Source organism: Scyliorhinus torazame, chromosome 7 (assembly GCF_047496885.1).
Source record: "Scyliorhinus torazame isolate Kashiwa2021f chromosome 7, sScyTor2.1, whole genome shotgun sequence".
Taxonomy (NCBI): Eukaryota; Metazoa; Chordata; class Chondrichthyes; order Carcharhiniformes; family Scyliorhinidae; genus Scyliorhinus; species Scyliorhinus torazame.
Genome location: NC_092713.1, coordinates 188037009 through 188063726, shown reverse-complemented (window position 1 = coordinate 188063726; position 26718 = coordinate 188037009). Strand labels below are relative to the sequence as shown.

At 46.2% G+C, this 26718-nt stretch overlaps 1 protein-coding gene across 3 annotated transcripts in view; it reads left to right on the top strand.

The window, feature by feature from the left end:
- LOC140426746 (serine/threonine-protein kinase 32A-like) overlaps positions 1-26718 on the top strand; it is a 550050-nt gene that overhangs the window by 133466 nt on the left and 389866 nt on the right. The window lies entirely within an intron of this gene.

Below are 26718 nucleotides of genomic sequence, written 5' to 3'. Positions count from 1 at the left end.
TTCTGGCAATGTTTCCACATTTGTAGATGACGTAATCTCTGGCAACAAGGAGATTGCTAGCAGCAGAAGCTAAGCCAAGTATGCATTTGAAAACCCCGATGCAATAACACTTTTCAAACTCATTCGATGTTATGTTTGTAAAATTATCTGCAGTTTTGACACCATTGCTTCAATACCGTATCCGTGGGCTACAAGAACGTTCATACCCGCATGGCTCTACTCAATAATAATAATAATCTTTATTGGTGTCACAAGCAGGCTTACATTAACACTGCAACAAAGTTACTGTGAAAATCCCCTAGTCGCCACACTCAACTCTCTGGGTGAAAATATTTTTCCTCATCTCAGTCCTAAACTGTTTACCCCATATCCTTAGACTGTGACTCGTGGTTCTGGACACCCACATCATCGGGAACAGCTTTCCTGCATCACCCCTCTCTAGTCTTGTTAGAATTTTAGAGGTTTCTATGAGATCCCCCTTCATTCTTCTAAACTGCAGTGAATATAATCCTAACCAACACAATCTCCCCTCGTACGTCAGTCCCACCACCCCACAAATCAGTCTGGTAAACCCTCACTGCACTCCCTCAGTAGCAAGACATCCTGCCTCAGATAAGGAGACCAAAACTACACACAATATTCCACGAGTGGTTCACCAAGGCTCTCTATAATTGCAGCAAAACATCCCCGCTCCTGCACTTGAATCCTCTCACTATGATGGCTAACATTCTGTTTGCCTTCTTTATCTTCTGAGCAAAAGAACAAGAACAAAGAAAAGTACAGCACAGGAACAGGCCCTTCGGCCCTCCAAGCCTGCGCTGACCATGCTGCCCATCTAACCTAAAACCTTCTACACTTCCGGAGTCCATATCCCGCTATTCCCATCCTATTCATGTATTTGTCACGAGGCCCCTTAAATGGCAACTCCTCCGGCAGTGGATTCCAGCCACCCACTACCCTCTGTATAAAAACACGTCCCTCGCACATCTCCTCTAAACTTTGCTATTTGCACCTTAAACCAATGTCTCCTAGTAATTGACTCTTCTACCCTGGGAAAAAGCTTCTGACTATTCACTCTGTCCATGCCCCTCATAATTTTGTAGACTTTTATCAGGTTACCCCTCAACCTCCGTCGTTCCAGTGAGAACAAACCGGGTTTATCCAATCTTTCCTCAGAGCTAATGCCCTCCATACCAAGCAACATCCTGATAAACCTCTTCTGTAGCCTCACCAGTATATAGCTGCAACATGACTTACCAATGTTTATACTCAATGCCCCGGACAATGAATCAAGTATGCTGCAGGCCTTCTTGACTACCTTCTCCACTTGCTTTGTCACTTTCAGTGACCTGTGCACCTGCACACCCAGATCGCTCTGCCTATCAATTATCTTATGTTCTGCCAGTTACTGTATATTTCCCACCTGTATTAGACCTTCCAAAATGCATTACCTCACATTTTTCCAGATGAAACTCCATCTGCCATCTCTCCGCCCAAGTCTCCAACCGATCTATATCCTGCTGTATCCTTTGACAGTCCTCATCACTCTTTGCAATTCTACCAAACTTTGTGTCATCTGCAAACTTACTAATCAGACCAGTTACATTTCCCCCCCAAATCATTTATATATACTACAAACAGCAAAGGTCCCAGCACTGACCCCTGCGGAACACCACTAGTCACAGCACTCCATTCAGAATAGCATCTTTCCACTGCTACCCTGTCTTCTATGACCAAGCCAATTCTGTATCCATTTTGCCAGCTCACCTCTGATCCCATGTGACTTCACCTTCTGTACCAGTCTGCCATGAGGGACCTTGTCAAAGGCCTTACTGAACTCGATGTAGACAACATCCACTACCCTACCTTCATCAATCATCTTCGTCACTTCCTAGAAAAACTCGATCAAGTTAGTAAGAGATAACCTCCCATCACAAAACCATGTTGCCTCTCGGTAATATGTCCACTTGCTTCCAAATGGGAGGAAATCCTATCTCGAAGAATCCTCTCCAATAATTTCCCTACCATTGACGTAAGGCTCTCCGGTCTGTAATTTCCTGTAATATCCTTGATAACAAAAGAAAGGAACAACATTGGCTATTCTCCAGTTCTCTGGGACCTCGCCTGTATCCAGTGAGGATACAAACATTTCTGTCAAGGCCCCAATAATTTCCTCCCTTACCTCCCTCAGTATTCTGGAGTGGATCCCATAAGGCCCTGGGGACTTAACTTGATGTTTTTCAAGACCTCCTTTTTGAAATCAATGTGACCCAGCCTATCTCCAAATCCTTCCCCAGACTCATCTTCCACCAAGTCCTTCTCTTTGGTCAATACCGATGCAAAGTACTCATTTAGTACCTCACCCATTTTCTCTGGCTTCACGCATAGATTCTCTCCCCTGTCCTTGAGCGGGACAACCTTTTCGCTGGCTACCCTCTTGCTTTTTATATACTTATAAAAAGCCTTGGGAATTCCCTTCATCTTGCTGCACCTGCATGCTTACCTTCAGCAGCTGGTGTACAAGGACACCCAGGTCTCATTGCACAATCCCCTCTCTCAATTTAAAGCCATTTAGGTAACAATCTGCCTGCCTGCTTTTGCTACCAAAGTGGATAACCTCACATTTGTCCACATTATACTGCATCTACCATGCATTTGCACACTCACTCAACTTGTCCAAATCACGCTGAAGCATCTCTGCATCCTCCTCACAACTCACCCTTCCACCCAACTTTGTGTCTTCTCCAAATTTAGAGATATTATATTTAGTTCCCTGATCTAAACCATTAATATGTATTGTCTTTAGCCGGAGTCCTAGTACTGATCCCTGCAGAACCCCACTAGTCAATGCCCGCCATTGTTCCTTCTTAGTTTCTTGTCTGCCAACCTTTCATCTCAATACACTACCTTCAATCCCATGTGCTTTAATTTTACATGCTAATCACTTATCATGGGACTTTGTTGAAAGCCTTCGGAAAGTCCAAATACACCACATCCACTTGCTCCCCCTCAACAGCTCTACCAGTTACATCCTCGAAGAATTTCAGAAGATTTGTCAAGCATAACTTGTCTTTTCTAAATCCGTTTCTGATTCTGTCCAATCCTGTCACTGTTTTACAAATGCTCTGCTATAAAATCTTTGATAATGGACACTAGCATTTCTCCCACTACCCACATCAGGCTGACTGGTCTATAATTCCCTTGTTTCCCTCTACTTCCCTTTTCAAATAATGTGGTTACATTAGAGACCCTCCAAGTAGGAACTGTTCCTGAGTCTATATCATCTTGGAAGATGACTACCAATGCATTCACTATTTCTAGGACTACTTCTATAATACTCTGGGATGTCGATTGTCTGGCCCTGGAGAATTATCGGCCTTCAATCCCATCAATTTTCCTAACACCATTTCCCTACTAATACTGATTTCCTTCACTTCCTCCCTCTCACTAAACCCTGTGTTTCCCAACATTTATGGCATGTTATTTGTGTCCTCCTTTGTGAAGACAGAACCAAAGTACATATTTAGTTGGTCAGCCATTTCTTTTTTCCCCATGATAGATTTCCCTGTTCTTGACTGTAAGGGAGCTACATTTGTCTTCACCAATCGTTTTCTCGTCACATACCTACAGAAGCTTTTACAGTCTGTTTTTATATTCCCCACATTCTCGTAGTCTATTTCCCCCTAATCAAGCCCATGGTCCTCCTTTGCTGAATTCTAAACTGCTTCCATTCCTCAGAGCTGCTGTTTTTTCTGGTCAATTTGTATGCCTCTTCCTTTGATCTAATACTATCTCTAATTTCCCTTTATAGCCATGGTTTGGCTACCTTTCTCGTTTCACTTTTGTGCCACACAGGAATAAACAATTGTTGAAATTCACCGACGTGCTCTTTGAATGTTTGTCATTGCCTATCCACCGTCATCCTTTAACATTCCCCAATCCATCATAGCCGACTTGCTCCTCATATCATTGGTTTCCTTTATGTAGATTCAGGACCATAGTCTCAGAACCAACTGCATCACTCTCCATCTTGATGAAGAATTCTATCACATTATGGTCACTCATTCCCAAGAGGCCTTGCACAATTAGATCCTTTCGCCAATTATTCCTTTCTCACGGCATGGTGGCACAGTGGTTAGCACTGCTGCCTCACAGCTCCAGGGGCCTGGGTTCAATCCCAGCCTCGGGTGACTGTGTGGAGTTTGCATTTTCTCTCCATGTCTGCATGGGTTTCCTCCGGGTGCTCCGGTTTCCTCCCATAATCCAAAGAAGTGCAGGTTAGATGGTTGCATAAGTTCCCATCCCCCTGACATTTTAATTTAACCCCTCCCCAACCACTTGACCAAATACTCCCTGCTGGACATCAGTCCCGGTCCCGCCCAGGTGTAACCAGTTCATCCTGGCCCCACCTCCCCCAGAACCGGCCCCAATGTCCCAGGAATTGGAAACCCTCTCCCTTGCAACTTTGTCACAGAAAGCAAATCAGGAAGTAAAACCATTGACCTTCACTCTTTATAAAATTTTAACTGCCTATGAGCTGTGAAGAAGGCCTATGGTGTGCTCGCGTTCATTAACAGAGGGATTGAATTTAAGAGCCGTGAGGTGATGATGCAGCTGTACAAAACTTTGGTAAGGCCACATTTGGAGTACTGTGTACAGTTCTGGTCACCTCATTTTAGGAAGGATGTTGAAGCTTTGGAAAAGGTGCAAAGAAGATTTACCAGGATGTTACCTGGAATGGAGAGTAGTTCTTACGAGGAAAGGTTGAGGGTGCTAGTCCTTTTCTCATTAGAACGGAGAAGGACGAGGGGCGACTTGATAGAGGTTTATAAGATGGTCAGGGGAATAGATAGAGTAGACAGTCAGAGACTTTTTCCCCGGGTGGAACAAACCATTACAAGGGGACATAAATTTAAGGTGAAAGGTGGAAGATATAGGAGGGATATCAGAGGTAGGTTCTTTACCCAGAGAGTAGTGGGAGCATGGAATGCACTGCCTGTGGAAGTAGTTGAGTCGGAAACATTAGGGACCTTCAAGCAGCTATTGGACAGGTACATGGATTACGGTAAAATGATATAGTGTAGATTTATTTGTTCTTAAGGGCAGCACGGTAGCATTGTGGATAGCACAATTGCTCCACAGCTCCAGGGTCCCAGGTTCGATTCCGGCTTGGGTCACTGTCTGTGCGGAGTCTGCACGTCCTCCCCGTGTCTGCGTGGGTTTCCTCCGGGTGCTCCGGTTTCCTCCCACAGTCCAAAGATGTGCAGAGTAGGTGGATTGGCCATGATAAATTGCCCTTAGTATCCAAAATTGCCCTTGGTGTTGGGTGGAGGTGTTGAGTTTGGGTGGGGTGCTCTTTCCAAGAGCCGGTGCAGACTCAGGGGGCCGAATGGCCTCCTTCTGCACTGTAAATTCAATGATAATCTATGATTAATCTAGGACAAAGGTTCGGCACAACATCGTGGGCCGAAGGGCCTGTTCTGTGCAGTATTTTCTATGTTATGTTCTATGTTCTATTTGTTTATAACCTTTTAGAACTCATTTGATTCAGCGAGGCAGGACTCAAAATGGTGCTGCTCAGAATATACAATTGGTGTCCATCAAGCCCTGCTTCACCATAACATGACATAAATGCTTTGAGAAGAGGAAGTGGGGTGGGGAAAGAAAAGGTAATGTTACAGCGATGCCTGTTGATAGTGACATCTTTGTGGAAATTGACTCCAGGCCCAATTAAACTGACACTGTAGAGCTTGGAAGATTGCAGTTGAATTATGCATTCAATATAATATCACAGTAAGATGGTGGAATTTTGCTCAATTATTCATCTTGCAGCAGGAATATCGGGTTCCTTTTGCTCACAATTTCTAAAGCTGCTGACTTTTGGAAACTAGCCCCAGTTTTGCTTTCATTGATTATTCCCAGCTGTCTAGTACATGGGTTGAGCAGTCTTCATGACAAAACATAGGTACTTTGTAAAAGCAAAATACTATGGAGGCTGGAAATCTGAAATGAAAACAGAAAGTGCTGGATAAACTCAAGAGTACTGGCAGCATCTGTGGAGAGAGAAGTAGAGTTAACGGGCATGACCAATCGCCACACTGCGTCCGAAAAGCAGCTCGCCGCGGGCAGCGTGACTGATTAAAGCCGGAAGACTCCGCTCCCGGGATCTACCTGGCTCACAACGCCTCGTAAGATCAAACACGATCTCGCGAAACGAGATCCATTGTGGCCCATTTGTACAAAACGGAGCTATGTATGGCCTCGGCCGCACGTTCCCAGCTGATGCCCCTTATACAATATCCATGTGTTTCTCGGCGCTATGAGCGCTGGGAAACACGTGGCTATACACGCTCGCTATGGGACTTTGTTCCCAATTAATTGAATCGTGCCCATTGTTTATAGTCCAATTATTATTATCCTTCAGAGGAAGAATGAGTTAGGAAGAATGACTTTTCTGAAGAGGAGTCATATTTAATACAAAATGTTTCTCTCTCTACAAATGCTGCCAGACCTGCTGAGTGTTTCTAACACTTGCTGGCCAGAATTCTCCAGCCGCGCCTCGGCTTCTTTCTTTCATCCCCTCCCCTCCACACTCCTGTCGGATGCGACAGCCATTTAAATTGCCAGTTTTTTCAGCGGGACCGTAATTTCCTGCTGGGTGGGAGGGGCTGTAAAATCGTGGCTTTTGTTTCTTTTTTATCTTGGACAGTTCATGTTTGGCTGCTTTGTCAAACATTAAAGCAGTTTGATCCTGTTGCCTAATTCCTAGTTGAGGGAGTGGGCAGGGATTGGGGGATTCAGTAATCCCAAGTGGGAAATCTAACTGATTATCAATCGTGGGTCCAGGGGCCAGGTTCCTCAACTACTAATTCAGCACAGACTGAGATTTTAATCCAAGAACACAGTAGGCCACTGGGGGAGTGAAAGGACTAATTCACAGAGCAAATGGAGTTTCCTTCCCTGAATACTCCTTCCACTAACACGTCCTTTATGAATAACTGCACATCGATTTTAAAATAAAAGCCAAGTTTAAAAACATGCGTTCAGTTCATGCATCAATTTGGCCTTCCAGAAACTTCCATTGTCTCCTGATGTTGATGTTAATTGAATCTTTATGAGTAGGTTGATGTCATAACCCCCACGAGGACCAAAGGGAAAGCATCATTGATCTTCCCGTGGGACTCATGGGGCGAGATCATCCGTCCCAGCAGCAGGCCAGTGGGGTTTTCTGGGAAATCCGCGGGCATGAGTGCGCTGCCGGTGAAGCAGAGGATCCTACTGATGGAGAATCCAGCCCATGGAGTACGAGATTCCCAGATAGGGGCAGAGGTCACCCACCTGGGACTCGTATGAACTAAGATAAAAGCTGGCCCAAAGCAGGGCCTGGTGTGGTTAGTTCTCCCAGCAAGGACTGTACTGGGAATGGTATGCTGCCTTGAGCAAAACTTAGTAAATAGTTAAATAAAACTATGTTCATTTACTGCCAGCTTCCTCTAAGTTACTAAACTGGTGACCAGGATTAAAGGAAACTCCGGACTCACTCTAGTTGCCGGAAAGTCACTGTGCGGAACATTGCACTGGGCAACACGGTAGCATTGTGGATAGCACAATTGCTTCACAACTCCAGGGTCCCAGGTTCGATTCCGGCTTGGGTCACTGTCTGTGCGGAGTCTGCACATCCTCCCCGTGTGTGCGTGGGTTTCCTCCGGGTGCTCCGGTTTCCTCCCACAGTCCAAAGATGTGCAGGTTAGGTGGATTGGCCATGATAAATTGCCCTTAGTGTCCAAAACTGACCTTAGTGTTGGGTGGGGTTACTGGGTTATGGGGATAGGGTGGAGGTGTTGACCTTGAGTAGGGTGCTCTTTCCAAGAGCCAGTGCAGACTCGATGGGCCGAATGGCCTCCTTCTGCACTGTAAATTCTATGATATCTATGATTACATCGCAACAATTTACGATGCCATTATTCAGAAAGTTGGGAGCCTTTGATGCAGGTCTGGAGGACTGGAACCAGTATGCGGAGTACATGAGGTGTTTTTTCCAGGCAAATGGGATTTTGAGGGAAAACCGTCAGAAGGTTCCCCTGACCGCCTGAGGGGCCCAGACATTTGGGATCATAAAGAGTCTGACTTACCCGGTTGCACTGGGCTCCAACTTCTTTGATGAGCTGGTCTCTTTGGCTTCAGAACACTATGACCCAAGCCTCCCGTAATTATGCAACGGTATAGTTTTAATACGGTGGAGCCGTATCCTGGCGAGTCAGTCAAGGAAGGACTTCTTGACCGTCCTGCGAAGTCTGGCTGAACACTACGAGTTCAGGCCGTCCCTCTCTCAGACGTTGAGGGACCATCACATGTGTGGCATTAACAATACGGCCACACTGAGGAAGCTGTTGATGGAAACCACCTTGATTTGAAACTGGCCATTGAATTTTCCCTATCTTGAGAGCATGCGGAGAAAGGCATGCAGGAGCTGCAGGGGTCCATGGACTACGGCGTCCATAGGTTGACCCGGCCTTCCTTTCGAACTCCCTCTATGTCCGAGATGGTGCCAGTCTGGCCAGACTTCCTCCAAAAGGGCAGCCCCACAGGCAAGTCTGCAGCAGAGTTCAAATCTCGAGTCCTCCGGTGACCGGTGGGATACCTCTCCCGAGGATGAAGGGGAAAACTGGCTGCATTGCCAAGTCTGTGGTTGGTGAAATCTGGATGGTCAGAGCTGCCAATTTCAGCGCGGAGAACGGCGTCCACGCCAACAGCCGAGGTCGCCATGAATCAGGGTCTTACACGTGGATGCCCTAGAGAAGGATTACTGTTTAATGCAGTTAAACTGTGTCACGGCTCCAAATATTGCACTGATATGGGTCACTTTGCTGGTAAATGGTCATCCAGTGACAATGGAAATGGATACTGGTGCTGCCGTCTCCATTGTGGACCTCCGCACATTTTGGCTGTTTTGTGCATGGATCATGCTACTGACATTGCGCTATACCATGGCACGATTGGTGACCTACACTGGGGAACCAGTGTTTCATAATTTGAAGATTATGGAGATCACTGTGACTCTGGTAACATACAGACGGCAGTCAGTCCAACTTCCTTTGGTGCTGGAGCATGGACTAAGGCCATGTTTGTTGGGCTGGGACTGGTTAAGAATCCTCCGTTTCAACTGACAACAGGTCTTTTGGATGGGCACTGGCGACCTTTATGATATGCTGGGTGAATACCCAGAGGTGTTCCAAGAGGGTCTGGGCAGGATAAATGGGGGCAAAGCCCATATCTACGTGGATACTGCTGCTCAGCCCCGATGTTTCAGGGTGAGGTCTCTCCCGTATGCGTTGCTGAACTTGGGCACCTGCAGGATCTGGTTGTCATACACCCAGTTCAGTGTGTGGAATGGCCACGCCTGTGGTGTTAATAAGGAAGCCCGATAAAACTATCTGCCTCTGCGGCGATTTCAATCTCGCCATGAACAGGCTTCATGTCTGGACCGTTATCTGATGCTCTGGGTAGAGGATTTGTAAGCCAAATTGGCTGGAGGATGCTCTTTCATGAAGCTGGACATGAGCCAAGCTTATTTGCAGCTGGAGCTCGATACGAAGTCCAGGAAGGTCATAACCATCAACGCTCATTGGGGGTTGTTTGAGCTCACCCGCCTCCCATTCGGGGTTTCATTGACTCGGGCGATTTTTCAACGGGTGATGGAGAGTATCTTGCAAGGTCTAATAAAGGTGGCCGTCTATCTGGACGATGTGCTCATTACGGGATCAATGGAGAAGGAACCTACGGCAAACCTGTAGGAAGTGCTTCGGCGGTTGTCCCATGTAGACGCCCGGCTGAAGAGGAGCAATTGTGTGTTCTGCACTAGAGCAGTGAGGTGACATATCTCAGTTACAAGGATGATGGCACGGAATACCCAATTATGTTTGCCTCGAGGACCCTGGCAGACGCAGATGTTGTTACGCTCAGATAGAGAAAGTGGGCTTGGCTGTGATTTTTGGTATAATGAAATTCCATTAATATGTCTTTGGGCACATTTTTCATTTGTCATGGACTACAAGCTGCTGCTCGGCCTCCTCCGGGAGGATAAGGGACTCTCACCAATCGCATTGGCTAGGATGCGCTCCTGCTCGAATGCTCATTCCAGCACTGCCCAGGTACCCAAATTGCCATCTGCCATTGCCTGTGAGCGCCCCATCCCCAACAGTGGTGAATGAGGTGATTGTGACCCTCAACTTCCTGACACTTTACCGGTAATGACTGCTCAGGTGTGTGCATTGACACTATGCGACCCGGAATTGCCAAAGTTCTGCGTCATGTTGTTAAGCGGCGGGAAAAAGGAGGCACTTCTGGTAACCCTCCGGTCGTTTGTTAGAAGTTCTCTAAACTCAGTCCAGAAGATGGCGTCATATTGTGGGGAGCTCATGTGGTCTACACTCCGCAGGGTCAGAATGCCCTGCTACAGGATCTGCACAGTGATCATCCGGGGCCATCGAAGATAAAAATGTTGGCCCACAATTATTATTTTAAAAAAAATAAATTTAGTGGAACCAATTAATTTTTTCCAATTAAGGGGCAATTTAGTGTGGCCAATCCACCGAGCCTGCACATCTTTGGGTTGTGGGGGCGAAACCCACGCAAACACAGAGAATGTGCATACTCCACACGGACAGTGACCTAGAGCCGGAATCGAACCTGGGACCTCAGCGCCGTAAGGCTGCAGGGCTAACCCACTGGCCACCGTGCTGCCCGTTGGCCCACAATTATGTCTGATGGCCTGGCATCAATGGGGGCATCGAGAGGTCATGCGCGGTATGCTTGGAACATAAACTTCCACCAACAGCCTCTGTCCAACCTTGGGAATGGCCAGGAAGCCCATTGGTTCGCCTCCGTGCGGATTTTGCGGGACCCTTCATGGGGTCCATGTTCCTCGTGATCATGGATCGTGGCTAGTGGTGTGCATGTTTCTTAACTTGGCGAGGGGGGGGGGTGCAGGCATGTCACAACTCCCAGAAAAGTCAACAGTGGGGGGGAGACACCCCATTTCAGAGCAGTCAGGTCCCACTGATGTTGTTGATGCTCCTGTGAATGTTCCTGAGCCGAGGGAACTGAGGACTCTCAAATTAACCCTGCCAGCCGTTCCTTTGGAAGCCAGTGAGGCCAGTTCCCCTACTGAGGAGACAGTGCCTCCTGAACTACGGTCGGCAGCTACTGATGACTTGACTTCCTCGAAGGAAGTAGAGCCTATGGGAAGACTACAGAGGTCCAGGAGGACTAGACTGACTCTTTGATGAACTCTTTCTCGCCTGATGTCTTTTGCCATGTATATAGAACCTGTACATAGTTATTGTGTAAAATGTCCCAGGTTCGATTCCGGCTTGGGTCATTGTCTGTGCGGAGTCTGCACGTCCTCCCCGTGTCTGCGTGGGTTTCCTCCGGGTGCTCCGGTTTCCTCCCACAGTCCAAAGATGTGCGGGTTAGGTGAATTGGCCAATGATAAATTGCCCTTAATGTCCAAATTGCCCTTGGTGTTGGGTGGAGGTGTTGAGTTTGGGTAGGGTGCTCTTTCCAAGAGCTGGTGCAGACTCGGGGGGCCGAATGGCCTCCTTCTGCACTGTAAATTCAATGATAATCTATGATTAATCTAGGACAAAGGTTCGGCACAACATCGTGGGCCGAAGGGCCTGTTCTGTGCTGTATTTTCTATGTTCTATGTTCTATGTAATAAGGGAGTTAAGTGGTGGGGGGATAAGTGATATGGTAAAGCTGCCCCTTTAAGGAGGCAGGCCTAGCAGCTTATGTGAACGGCTCGGGGCCAATCGCGCAGGAGCATGCAAACCCCGGCCAAGAGCGAGTTAGCGCGGAGCCCTGGGAATGGGTAAAACCCGGAGCTGAAGAAACAGGATCCATCCTCCTGTGTTTTGTACCTGCACATTCACCAGTCTTTGCCTTTTTGTTAATAAACCCTTTGTTATTGCTGGAAGCCTCCAGAGCATAACACCACCACAGTCACCTAGTATCTAGTAGTACTAATACCATGACTAAACTATGTTACTTGTCACACAACTGTGGGCATATTTTCCTGACTTGTGTTCATCTCATTTCTGAAGATGCTGCCCCACCCAAGAAGGGGATGTCATCATGGTATGTGAGGAAATGGATTGGTGTTCTACAGTGGGGAGGGGGTAGTACAGCTATAGCCCATTCTGCATTCATCAAGACATGTACGCCTTCCAAAAGGAATCGCTCAATAGCAATGTTTCTCAGCCTAACCCTGAAAATGCAAAGCACCCTTACTGGTTCCTCAACTGAGATCAATTAACTCTTAGGATTAGGTGGGAACATCCCAGCATCTGTGGACAGTGTGTTACCCACAGAGCTTGTACCCACAGGTGATCCTTAACCTCTTATTAGCTGGAGGACCTCTGTTATTAAGTTCACATTAGTTTTGGCAATGGTGAAGGGGGAGAATAAACTGCAAGTTCCAATCGTCCCCAGGTTTTCCAGCGCTACCTACATCATTCCGTGCATATTAAGATAATCAAGCCACAAAACCCGGATGGAACTGAGCCTGTTGTTTATTTTAATGTACATTTTAATTTTTGTCATGCTGGGTATACTTTTTAACTGGATGTTTTGATAAAAGGGTTGACGACCATCCAAGGGTTCACACTGGTTGAAAATTAATCTCTAGGAAACCATAAAACAGAGGAGCAGAAGCAAACCATTTCACCTATCGAGTCTGCTCCTCCATTCAATGAGATCATGGCTGATCTGATATAGTTCTCAACTCCACTTTCCTGCCTTAGCCCCATAACCCTTGATTCCCTTACTAATTCAAAATCTGTCTACCTCAGCCGTGAGCATACTTAATGACCCAGCCTCTAAAGCTCTCTGTGATAAAGAATCCACAGATTCACCAGCCCCCGAGTGAAAAAATTCCTCCTCATCTCTGTCTTAAAAGGGTGACCGTTACTCTGAAATTTTGCCTACTCTCCCACAAGAAGAAGCAACCTCCCAGCTTCTATCCCGTCCAGTCCCCTGAGAATCCATACCACTGTGAACAACCTGGGAAAAAAAAATCTTGGGGATATTAAAAATGTTTTTAACATTTGTTGAACATTTGTGTTTGCTAATTTGAAAAATATTGACAGAATAATCTAATTGGGTAATCTTGCTTTGTGATTGGCTGTGGGATATGAGGATGGATGATGATTGGGTGACCAATGATGGGAGTGGGGTAATCGGTCATGGGATGAAATCTCAAGGAATATCTGCAACCAAAGTTGCCAACCCTCGAGAAGATGAGCAGTAGAAAGTAACACATTGTGCAGATACTAATACTGAACACACTTACAACTGTCATGTGATAGCTTAATTATAGTAATTTTAGTATTTTGATATTTATTGCCTCGCATTGTTACTTTTTAATTCAATTTTACCATTTTTGTTCTAAAGTTATTTGTCAGCTCAATTTGTTGCTTGACGACCTGAGTATAAAATGGACGATATTTCAGATTGGTTGTCAAGTTTGTTTGGATCTGTATATATTTTTTGTGTGTTTTTTTAAAATAAATGTTGCATACGAAATTTCAGTGCAGTAGAGTATAGAAAATTCATTTCAATCTGGATCAGAATCCAAAAGCAACAGGTGTCAATGTGTATTAGTCCAACACAAAACATGTTTTTCTGGGCTTGATCGCAAATGAGCATGAATCACAGGCAAGAACTGTTCTAATTTTAACAATAATTCAGCAAGACTATCAAAAGATAAAGAACATAGAACATTACAGGACAGTACAGGCCCTTCGGCCCTCTATGTTGCACCGACCTGTGAAACCACTCTAAAGCCCATCTACATTATTCCCTTATTGTCCATATGTTTATCCAACGACCATTTGAATGCCCTTAGTGTTGGCGAGTCCACTACTGTTGCAGGCAGGGCATTCCACGCCCTTACTACTCTCTGAGTAAAGAACCTACCTCTGACATCTGTCTTATATCTATCTCCCCTCAATTTAAAGGTATGTCCCCTCGTGCTAGACATCACCATCCGAAGAACAAGGCTCTCACTGTCCACCCTATCCAATCCTCTGATCATCTTGTATGCCTCAATTAAGTCACCTCTTAACCTTCTTCTCTCTAACGAAAACAGCCTCAAGTCCCTCAGCCTTTCCTCATAAGATCTTCCCTCTATACCAGGCAACATGCTGGTAAATCTCCTCTGCACCCTTTCCAATGCTTCCACATCCTTCCTATAATGCGGCGACCAGAATTGCACGCAATACTCCAAATGCGGCCGCACCAGAGTTTTGTACAGCTGCAACATGACCTCATGGCTCCGAAACTCAATCCCTCTACCAATAAAAGCTAACACACCGTACGCCTTCTTAACAACCCTCTCAACCTGGGTGACAACTTTCAGGGATCTCTGCTCATCCCCACTGCCAAGAATCTTACCATTAGCCCAGTACTCTGCCGTCCTGTTATTCCTTCCAAAATGATTCACCTCACACTTTTCTGCATTAAACTCCATTTGTCACCTCTCAGCCCAGCGCTGCAGCTTATCTATGTCCCTCTGTAACTTGTAACATCCGTCCGCACTGTCCACAACTCCACCGACTTTAGTGTCATCTGCAAATTTACTCACCCATCCTTCTACGCCCTCCTCCAGGTCATTTATAAAAATGACAAAGAGCAGTGGCCCCAAAACTGATCCTTGTGGTGCACCACTAGTAACTGGACTCCAGTCTGAACATTTCCCATCAACCACCACCCTTTGTCTTCTTTCAGCTAGCCAATGTCTGATCCAAACTGCTAAATCACCCTGAATCCCATGCCTCCGTATTTTCTGCAGTAGCCTACCGTGGGGAACCTTATCAAACGCTTTACTGAAATCCATATACACCACATCAACTGCTTTACCCTCATCCACCTGTTTGGTCACCTTCTCAAAGAACTCAAGAAGGGACTTCCGGTGACGGCAGGCAGGAGGCGGCCGCACAGTGGAGGGCTCCCGGTCGGCAACGGCATTTTCGGGGCTTTAAGCCCGGTCCGCGGAGGCGGCAGAAGAAGGGAGAAGGCACGGAGGAGGCACAGCGGAGACACAGGAGGAAAAAAGGAACAAAGAAAAATGTCGAGGGTGAGCAAGAAAACGGCCGGAAAAAAAACAGCTGGAGGTCCGTCGGGGAGTGGAAAGGTCACCGCGGGGTCACCAGGAAAAATGGAGGCTGGAGCACCAGGGAAGGCCGCACTGCTTACGGCTGAAGAAATAACTAAGGTGATGGCTGCGGAATTTGAAAAGCAGTTGGCGCAGATTGCGAAATGCATGGAGACGGTGAGGAAGGAGGTGAGGGAGGTTTTGAGTGTGCTGGTGGAGGAGGTGGTTTCCCCGGTGAGGACGGAGGTGGCGAGCGCAGTGGCGGAGGTGCGAGAGCAAGGGGAGGCGCTGAAGAAAGTGGAGGAGACGTTATTGCAGCACGGTGATCAACTTGCCTCGATGGGGAAAGAGATGCGGAAGGTGATGGATACTAACAAGGATCTGCGAGGAAAAATGGAAGACCTGGAAAACAGATCCAGGCGACAGAATTTGAGGATTGCGGGGCTGCCCGAAGGAGTTGAAGGACCGAAGCCGACTGAGTACTTTGCCGCAATGCTGGTAAAATTACTGGGGGAGGGGGAGGATCCCTCCCGATATGAACTGGATCGGGCTCATCGGTTCTGGAGGCCTATACCAAAGGCGAGTGAGCCGCCAAGTGCAGTGACTCTGTGCTTCCGTAGGTACAGGGTGAAGGAGAAGGTCCTGAGCTCGGCCAAGCAGAAGCGGGTGGTGCAGTGGGCTGGAGCTGGTATACGTGTATACCAGGACTTTACAGTGGAGCTGGCAAGGAGGCGGGCTGCCTTCAACCGGGTGAAGAGGGCACTGTACATTAGCAAGGTGTGGTGCGGCATTGTATATCCAGCGAAGCTGAGGGTGACTTACAAGCTCAGGGAATTTTATTTTGGAACGGCGGAAGCAGCGGAGGAGTTTGCGAGGGCAGAAGGACTGTGGCAGAACTGACAAATTGAGGAATGGCCATGTGCCGATGTAACCTCATGACTGTATTTTCTTCTTTTTTGTGTCGCTGCGCGCGGGTGTAGAGATTAAAGGAGCCAATGTGGTATCTATTTGGACAAGGGAAGGGACGGGACTTTCACTCGAAATGAGAGTTCTTTGGGGTGTAGGTGGATATGCGGGGTTTGTGTGCTAAAAGGGGATCTTTGGGCTTTCCTAGGGCCGGGCAAGTGGGAAAGGGACCCGGGCGGGGGCCTCCACGCTGGCCGGTTCAAGCCGGCCAGTGAACGGGAGTGAGGTGGGGGGAGGGGCTGCGGCCATCGGAGTCTGGCAGAACAGGGTTCGAGTGGTCTAGCCGGGGTGGAAAGTTGGGGGGAATGAACCGAGGTTGGGAGGAGGAGTTTTACAAGAGGCAGTGGACAGGAGGAGCTGGAGACCTGCGGTGGGGGTGGGGGGGAGGGGTGTGTAAGATTAAGGGTGACTACGGGTAATCCCTGATTCCTTTTTGCCATTTGTTTATGAAAACATGCGGGTTGAGGTTTGGGGGTTGGTGAGTAGATGGGATCGTTGTTATTATGGGGACTGACATATCTTGCTGATTATTGTTTATTGTTGATGGATGTAAATGTGGGAGAAAATGTGAAAAAGGAGGAGAATTAAAAAAATTAAAAAAAGAACTCAAGAAGGTTTGTGAGGCACGACCTACCCTTCACAAAACCGTGTTGACTATCTCTAATCAAATTATTCCTTTCCAGATGATTATACATCCTATCTCTTATAAACCTTTCCAAGATTTTGCCCACAACAGAAGTAAGGCTCACTGGTCTATAGTTACCGGGGTTGTCTCTACTCCCCTTCTTGAACAAGGGGACAACATTTGCTATCCTCCAGTCTTCTGGCACTATTCCTGCAGACAAAGATGACTTAAGGATCAAAGGCTCAGCAATCTCCTCCCTAGCTTCCCAGAGAATCCTAGGATAAATCCCATCCGGCCCAGGGGACTTATCTATTTTCACACTTTCCAGAATTGCTAACACCTCTTCCTTATGAACCTTAAGCCCTTCTAGTCTAGTAGCCTGAATCTCCGTATTCTCCTCGACAACATTATCTTTTTCCTGTGTGAATACTGATGAAAAATATTCATTTAGCACCTCTCCTATCTCCTCGGACTCCACGCACAACTTCCCGCTCCTGTCCTTGACTGGCCGTACTCTTAAACTAGTCATTCTTTTATTCCTGACATATCTATAGAAAGCTTTAGGGTTATCCTTGATCCGACCTGCCAAAGACTTCTCATGTCCCCTCCTGGCTCTTCTTAGCTCTCTCTTTAGGTCCTTCCTAGCTAACTTGTAACTCTCGAGCGCCCGAACTGAACCTTCATGTCTCATCTTTACATAAGCCTCCTTCTTCCTCTTGACAAGTGATTCAACTACTTTAGTAAACCACGGTTCCTTCGCTCGACCACTTCCTCCCTGCCTGACAGGTACATACTTATCAAGGACACGCAGGAGCTGTTCCTTGAACAAGCTCCACATTTCCATTGTGCCCATCCCCTGCAGTTTTCCCCTCCATCCGATGCATCCTAAGTCTTGCCTCATCGCATCATAATTGCCTTTCCCCCAGATATAACTCTTGCCCTGCGGTATATACCTATCCCTTTCCATCACTAAAGTAAACGTAATCGAATTGTGGTCACTATCACCAAAGTGCTCACCTACCTCCAAATCTAACACCTGTCCTGGTTCATTACCCAGTACCAAATCCAATATGGCCTCGCCTCTCGTTGGCCTATCTACATACTGTGTCAGGAAACCCTCCTGCACACATTGGAAAAAAACGGACCCATCTAAAGTACTCGAACTATAGCGTTTCCAGTCAATATTTGGAAAGTCAAAGTCCCCCATAACAACTACCCTGTTGCTTTCGCTCCTATCCAGAATCATCTTTGCAATCCTTTCCTCTACATCTCTGGAACTTTTCGGAGGCCTATAGAAAATCCCTAACAGGGTGACCTCTCCTTTCCTGTTTCTAACCTCAGCCCATACTACCTCAGTAGACGAGTCCTCATCAAACGTCCTTTCTGCCACCGTAATACTGTCCATGACTAACAATGCCACCCCTCACCCTCTTTTACCACCTTCCCTGCGCTTACTGAAATATCTAAACCCCGGCACCTGCAACAACCATTCCTGTCCCTGCTCTATCCATGTTTCCGAAACGGCCACAACATCGAAATCCCAGGTACCAACCCATGCCGCAAGTTCACCCACCTTATTCCGGATGCTCTTGGCATTGAAGAAGACACACTTTAAACCACCTTCCTGCCTGCCGGCTCCTGCAACTTTGAAACCTTACTCATGACCTCACTACTCTCAACCTCCTGTATACTGGAGCTACAATTCAGGTTCCCAAACCCCTGCTGAACTAGTTTAAACCCTCCCGAAGAGCATTAGCAAATTCCCCCCCCCCCCGGATATTGGTATCCCTCTGGTCCAGGTGTAGACCATCCCGTTTGTAGAGGTCCCACCGACCCCAGAATGAGCCCCAATTGTCCCGAAATCTGAAACCCTCCCCCTGCACCATCTCTGTAGCCACGTGTTCAACTCCTCTCTCTGCCTATTCCTCGTCTCGCTATCACGTGGCACGGGTAACAACCCAGAGATAATAACTCTGTTTGTCCTAGATCTAAGTTTCCACCCTAGCTCCCTGAATTCCTGCCTTAAATCCCTATCCCTTTCCCTACCTATGTCGTTGGTACCTATGTGGACCACGACTTGGGGCTGCTCCCCCTCTCCCTTAAGGATCCCGAAAACACGATCCGAGACATCACGCACCCTGGCACCTGGGAGACAACACACCAACCGCGAGTTTCTCTCGTTCCCACAGAATCTCCTATCTATCCCCCTAACTATGGAGTCTCCAATGACTAATGCTCTACTCCTCTCACCCCTTCCCTTCTGAGCAACAGGGACAGACTCTGTGCCAGAGACCTGTACCCCATGGCTTACCCCTAGTAAGTCACCCCCCCCACCAGTATCCAAAGCGGTATACTTGTTACTAAGGGGAACGACCACAGGGGATCCCTGTACTGACTGCTTCCTCCCAGCCCCTCTCACCGTCACCCATCTATCTTTATTCTACATCCCTGAAGCTTCTATCTATGACCACCTCTGCCTCCCGAATGATCCGAAGTCCATCCAGCTCCAGCTCCAGTTCACTATCGCGGTTTCTGAGGAGCTGGAGATGGGTGCACTTCCCACAGATGAAATCAGCAGGGACACTGACGGCGTCCCTTACCTCAAAGGATGTGTTGCATTTAAGGTCATTGAGTGATACTTTCTTGAGTTAGTCTTGTTAGTTAATGTCAAGAAGACCTATATTGTGTTAGAACATGTACAGAGAAGCTTCACTTGGCTCATACCTTATCTTATGAAGAAAGATTGAACAGGTTGGGCATTAACTCATTGGAGTTTAGAAGAATTGAGAGCTGAATACAGAAACATCGAAGATCCTGAGGTGATTTGATAGGGTAGATACCAAGACGATGTTCCCCCCTTTGGGAGAGATGAGAACCAGGGGACACAATTTAAGAATAAGAGGTATAGCGCTTAAGACCGAGATGAGAAGAGTTTTTTCTGTTAAGAGGGTCATTGGTCTGTGGAATTCTCCTCCCTGGAAAGCACTGGAGGCTAGGTCAATGAATTTATTCAAGGTTGAGCTCGACAGATTTTTGATCGGCAAGGGAGACGGGGGACAGACATCAAAGTGGATTGAGACTATGATCGACCAGCCATGATCTTATTGAATGGCGGAGCAGGCTCAAGAGTCTGAATAACCTACTCCTGCTGCTCATGTTCCATAGGGATAGTTGTGGGGGTGAGCATAGAAACCTTGTAATTTATTAATTTAAACAGCTATTTTTTGATTTTGGCATTATTTGATTGGATGGAAAGGGGAGGAAAGGCATGGGGTTGTTAGAGCCTCACCGCTTTCTCTGTTACTTTCAGAAATCATAAATGCTTAGTTTATTTCCCCACAGCTTCTCTCTGTTGTCTCAATGGAATGCTGTACCTTATCTCAAAATGGTTGGAATATGAGGTGGAGAAAGTTGTGCTTCAGTTCATGACTTTGGTTCGACCACACCTGGAGCTCAGTTCTGGGTATCACGTTTCTGGAAGGATATATTGACCTTCAGGAAAGCACAATATAGATTTAACAAAACAAAATCAAGGCCAAAAGGTTTAAGTCATGAGTTCAGCATTATCATAGGTTATATACCTCAGGGCGGCATGTGGCACAGTGGTTAGCACTGGGACTGCGGCGCTGAGGACCCGGGTTCGAATCCCGGCCCTGGGTCACTGTCCGTGTGGAATTTGCACGTTCTCCCCATGTCTGCATGTGTTCCACCTCCACAGTCCTAAAATGTGCAGGTTAGGTGGATTGGCCATGCTAAATCGCCCCTTAATTGGGAAAAAAAATAATTGGGTACTCTAAATTAAAAAAAAAAAAAAATCATAGGTTACATACCCCTAAGATTGTATGAGATGGTTGAGGGGTGATCTAATTGAGGGCTAGATTCATCCGTTTTGAGACGAAGTGCCATGGCGGGGTCGGGAACGTGGAGTGTGCCCTGCTGCTGCAGCTGGCAAGAAAGCACACCAAATATTCTGGTCCCAATGTCATTAATCATATACCTGGGTGTTTTACACCATATTCAGTGGGAAGTTCCACCCCAGGTGCTCAAAATCATAAAAGGATTCGTTAGAGTAGACATAGAGCAGCCATTTCCAATGGTGTGGTTGCGGGGGAGAGGGTGTGTGTGTGTGGGTAGTCCACAATAAGGGATACTGCATGAGGAAAAGGGGTAATAATTGGTTGGAAACCTGGCTCTGATTGGTTGAGACGTTGCCATGGGGCATGTCCCCCATGCTTTTGTTTATTCAAGAAAAGTGCAATGTTTGGACATATTCCTTTTCCCTGCAGAGGACTGGTTCTGGCATGTGAAGAAATTTGGCTTTGAGCATGCGCACGTGAGCTGCATTCAACTATAGATCTGTGAGTCAACTTTCAAGAGTACAATTGACAAGTTTTATATAGTTAGGGTATTGAGGAATATAGAGTTGAGATACAGGTCAGCCATGATCTGACTGAATGGTGGAACAGACTATAAAGTGCCACCTTTTTTTACATGCCTTCATTATCCTCTGCATCTTGACTGGCCGAGCCCTAACCTTGAGGGGTTAGGGCTCGGCCGGTCAAGATGCGGAGGATTCCGCACCTTTGGGGCGGTGCGATGCCGGACTGATTTGCGCTGTTTTTGGCGCCGGTCGGCGTACATTGCGCCAATATTGGAGAATCCCGCCCCATGTTACAAGGAGATCAAACTGGGAACTAAATATTCAGAGGTGTGTTTCTTTTCTTAAGGACAGGCTGGAAATGGTGGTGGGGTAGCTTTGTTAGAGATGGAATAAGTATGATAGCAAGAAGACATAGAATCCATATGAGCGGAGGTAAGATATAAGGGGAAGACGACACTGGTCGGAGGAGTCTATAGGCCCCCTGACAGTAGCTATAATGTAGGTGGGAGAATATATCAGGAGATAATGAAGGCATGTAAAAAAAGGTAGCACTTTAATCATGGGTGACTTTAATCTTCATGTGAATTGGAAAATCAAATTGGCAGAGGTGGCCATGAGGAAGAATTCATAGTGTTATCAGGGTAGTTTCCTGCAACAAAATGTTGTGGATCCAATCAGGGATCAGGCTATTTTGGACCTGGTAACGTGCAATGAGGCAGTTTTAATAAACCATCTCAGACTAAAAGATCCCCTAGGAAACCGTGACCATTTCACTTTTAGAATTTAGCATTGAGTTTGAGAGTGAGAAACTTGCATCAGAAACAACTGTGCTAAACTTAAATAAGTGTAAATTATAAAGGAATAAGGGCAGAGTTGGCTGGAGTGAACTGGGAAAGGAGTATAGCAGAAAAAACAGTTGATCAGCAATGGCAGATGTTTGTGAAAATACTTATGACTCACAACAAAGATATATCCCAATGAGTAAGAAGGATTATAGGAAGTAAATCAACCATAGTTAAGGAAGGAAGTTAAGGATGGTATTAAACTGAAGGAATAAATAAACAGTATGTCGAAGATAGTGGTAAACCAGAGGATTGGGCAAGTTTCAAAAACCAACAAAAGATGACCAAAAGAATAAAGAGAGAGAAAAAAACTTGAGGGTTAACTAGAAGGTAGTATGAAAACAGACAACAAGAGCTTCTTTAAATATGTAAAATGAAGAGAGGGGCCAAAGTGAGCAGAGACTCCTTAGAGAATGAGACTGGGGAAATCGTAATGGGGGACCAGGAAATGGCAGAAGAATTAAACAAGTACCTTGTGTCAGTCTTCACGGTGGAAGACACCAATTACATTCGAAAAATACTAACTAATCAAGGGGCAAAAGTGGGGGAGGAAATAAATACAATAACTATCACTAGAGAAACAGTACTAGGGAAACTAATGTGGCTAAAAGCCTATAAGTCCACTGGATCTGGTGGGTTGCATCCCAGGATATTAAAGGAAGCAGCTACAGAGATAGCAGATGCACGAGTAGTAATCTTCCAAAAATCCCTAAATTCTGGAAAAGTCCCAGAAGATTTGAAAACTGCCAATGTAGCAAACATTCAAAAAGGGAGGGAGACATATAGGTAACTATAGGCATTTGGCTTAACTTCTGTCATTGGGAAAATGCTAGAGTCCATTAGAAAGGATGCAATATCAGAGCATTTGGAAATACATAATATAATGAAGCAGAGTCAGTATGGCTTCATGAAGGGGAAATCATGCCATACAAATGTATTAGAATTATTTAAAGTGGTTGCAAGCAGTATAGATAAAGGGGAACCAGTAGATGTAATATACTTGGATTTCCAAAAAGCATTTGATATAGTACCGCACAAAGGACTGTTTAATAAGATAAGATCCCATAATGTTGTGGGTGCTATATTAGCATAAATAGAGGATTGGCTAACTGATAGAAGACAGAGTTGGGATAAGAAGGGCATTTTCAGGATGGCAACCAGTAACTAGTGGAGTTCCACAGGGATCAGTGCTGGGCACACAATATTTGCAATATATATTAATGACTTGGATGAGGGAAGTGAATGTATTATTGCAATGTTTATGGATGATAGGCCGGAAGACAGGTGGTGAGGATGGCACAAAGAGTCTACAGAGGGATATCGACAGGTTAAGTGAGTGGGCAAAAACCTGGCAGATAGAATACTATGTAGGAAAATGTGAAAGTTAGCCCTTCAGTAGGAAGAATGAAAGAGCTGAATATTATGTAAATGGAGAAAAACTGCAGAAAGTACAGAGGGATTTGGTGGTGCTTGTACATCAATCACAAAAAAGCTAGCATGCAAGTTCAGCAGCTAATAGGAAAGGCAAATGGAATGTTGGCCTTTATTACAAAGGGAATGGAGTACAAAAATAGGGATGTCTTTGCTAAAACGATACAAGGTACTTATTAGACCAGACCTGGAATACTGTGAACAGTTTCGATCCCCTTATCAAAGGAAAGATATAATGGCATTGAAGGCAGTCCAGAGAAGGTTCACTGGTTTGATTCTGGGTATGGAAGTATTTTCCTATGAGGAGAGGTTGAGTAGGTTGGGTCTGTACTAATTGGAGTTTAGAAGAATGAGAGGTGACCTTATTGAGACATATGGGATTCTCAGGAGGCTTCACAGAGTAGATGCTGAGAGGTTGTTCCACCTTGAGGGCGAGTCTAGGACCAGAGGGCATAATCTCAGAGTAAGAGGTCACACATTTAAGATGGAGATAAGGAGGAACTTCTTCTCTCAAAGGGTAGTGAATTTGTGGAATTCTTTACCACAGAGAGTTGTAGAGGCTGGACCATTAAATAAGTTCAAGGCTAAGATAGACAGATTTTTAATCAGTAAGAAAATCAAGGGTCATAGGGATATGGGTGAAAAGTGGAGATTAAGATTATCATATCAGACCAGTCAGGATCTTATTGAATGGTGGTGCAGACTTGATGGGCTGAATGACCTACTTCTGTCCCAAGTCTTATGGTCTTGTGATCTTATGTTTGAAGTCTGAATACCAATGTTTCTAAGATCAGCTGAGGCTACACAAGAGTGTTTTGAGGATAGTTATCTTCTGATTTTCTTTCCTATGGGAATTTTCTTTCCTCTTCCTCACCTCTACCATGCAGTGAGTTCATTAGAGGCCCACATGAATCATTACCCCACTCCGTAAGCCTCCCTGTGAGGACAGAGATTTATAAACTATTGAAATGAGCAAAGGAATTGTATTCAGTATCCACCTCAAACTTCATTTTCTAGTGTGAGATGTCTGAGGGTCGTCGAACTGACTGTAAAATGTTTATATTATATATATATATATATATATATATATATATTTATATATATATATATGAAATGCTAACATGGGGGTGACGCTTATTCAATTGCATAGCTCTCAGACACAGTATAACAATTGACTCACCTATGAAGGAGCTATGCTTTGAAAGCCAGTGATTCCAAACAAACCTGTTGGACTTTAACCTGGTGTTGTAAGACTTCTTACTGTGCCCACCCCAATCCAATGCCGGCATTTCCATATCACAATATAAGATGAATGAGAAGACCAATATGGTTAGATGGGGCAGCTGTGGGTAATTGAGTGAAAGATGGGTATTAGCCCCCAGCAGGAGCATTGGTCAGAGCATGACTAGCTATGTATGGAAACTTAGATCTAGTACATTATCTGAAAAGGGAGGGCCAGAGTTTCTGTTAAAGGTTAGAGTGATGGGTACGTCACAGGGCTAATCGGCCGTCAAAGATGTGTATATCTCTGGCGTGGAGATTTATGTAGCAACCTTATAACAGTCCTAACAGTTAAATAGTGTGGAGCCAGAAGATTGGAAGCTGAAGAAGTAGGCTTTACATATCTGTAATAGGGTAATGGGATTTGGGTTTAAGCCAGTGATTGGTCCAGTATGCCCTGTCCAGCATGCCTCAATAATTTTAAATGAGCAATGATACAAGATGGGGTTCCAGTGGGTGATTGGGGTGGAAGACTTCAAGGATATTCAGTCGACACTCAAGAGGCTGAATTGTGGTGAAAGACAGAGGTTGTGAACATGTACAGTCACGATTTCTAACTGGGGCACGATGGGGATAATACAAGACTCAATTGTACTCTGAAATCTACTGCTCAAATGTTCATACTGAATAAAGTTGAATCTCTGTCACTGACATGCATTAACATCAAATCATTGGAAGTCAAGTTCTAGAAAAGATTACACTTGTCACTGTCTCCACCTCTCTCCCAGACATCAGTCTGAGGCTATTCGGCACCTTGGTGTCCCACTTGACCCCGAAATGAGCGCAACCACATGTTCTCTGCATTATCAATGCCGCCTATTTCCATTTCCACAAAGCCACCTGAAAATCTGCTGCTGAAAGTCTCACCATGCTGTTGTTACCTTCAGACTTGCCTTTTTCAGCACACTCTTGGCTCCACCTTGAACTCTGAACACACTTTAAGTCATTTTATACCTGTTTGTGCATAACCTAACTTGCACCAAGTTCCATTCATCTATCACACCTATGCTCACATATATCATTGGCTCCCAGTCCAGGAACACCTTGGGCGAGATTCTCCGACCGGGAAACACGTCGCGCCGGTCGGGGGCCGTTGGCAGTGGCCTGCCCAGCGATCCTCTGCTCCATGATGGGCCGGGTGGCCGCCCGTTTTCACCCAGTCCCGCCGGCGTAAATCAAACAAGGTCCTTACCGGCGGGACCTGACTGTGGGCGGCCTGCTGCGTCCTCGGGGGGGATCCCACTGTGGCCTGGCCCTCGATCGGGGCCCACCGATCTGCGGACGGGCCTGTGCCGTGGGGGCACTCTTTCCCTCCCCGCCGGCCACTGTAACGGTCCGCCATGGTCTGGGCGGAGAAGAAACCCCCTGCGCATGCGTTGGGATCACGCATCACACACGCTGGTGCTCCCGTGCATGTGGCAACTCACACCGGCCGGCAGAGACCCTTCAGCATCAGTTGGCGCGGTGCCAACTCCGCCGCCGCCGGCCTAGCCCCTGAAGATGCAGAGGATTCTGCACCTTCCGGGCGGCCTGGCGCAGTACGGCCCGCACCGCCGGATAGCGGAGAATCCCGCTCCTTGGTTTTCAAAAAATAAATAATTTCCATCCTGGTTTTAAAACCCCACCATGGCCTCACCCTTGTCATTCTCGGTAAGCTCCTCCATCCCTGCAACCCTCTGAACTCTCTGCATTTCCCCAGTTCTGGCCTCCCCAATTTCCACTTTTAACATGCCAACTTTAACCGCTCCACCATTGGGTGCGTTTTCAGCTGCCTGTGCTCAAAAGCTGTAGAATTCCGAAATCTCTGCCTTGTCATCTCCCTCCCCACTTAAGACGCTCCTTAAAGCCATCTGTTTGACTAAAACCATCTCTTTGACCAAACTATTGTTCATCTATCCAAATATCTCTATGTGGTTATTTGATGATGCTCCTGTGAAGTGCTGTGTGACCTTTGACTATATTAAAACTGCTATATCAATGCAAAGCTGTTATTCCTCGCTATTCACCCAATGAAAACACCTCCTCAGATGGGTGGAAA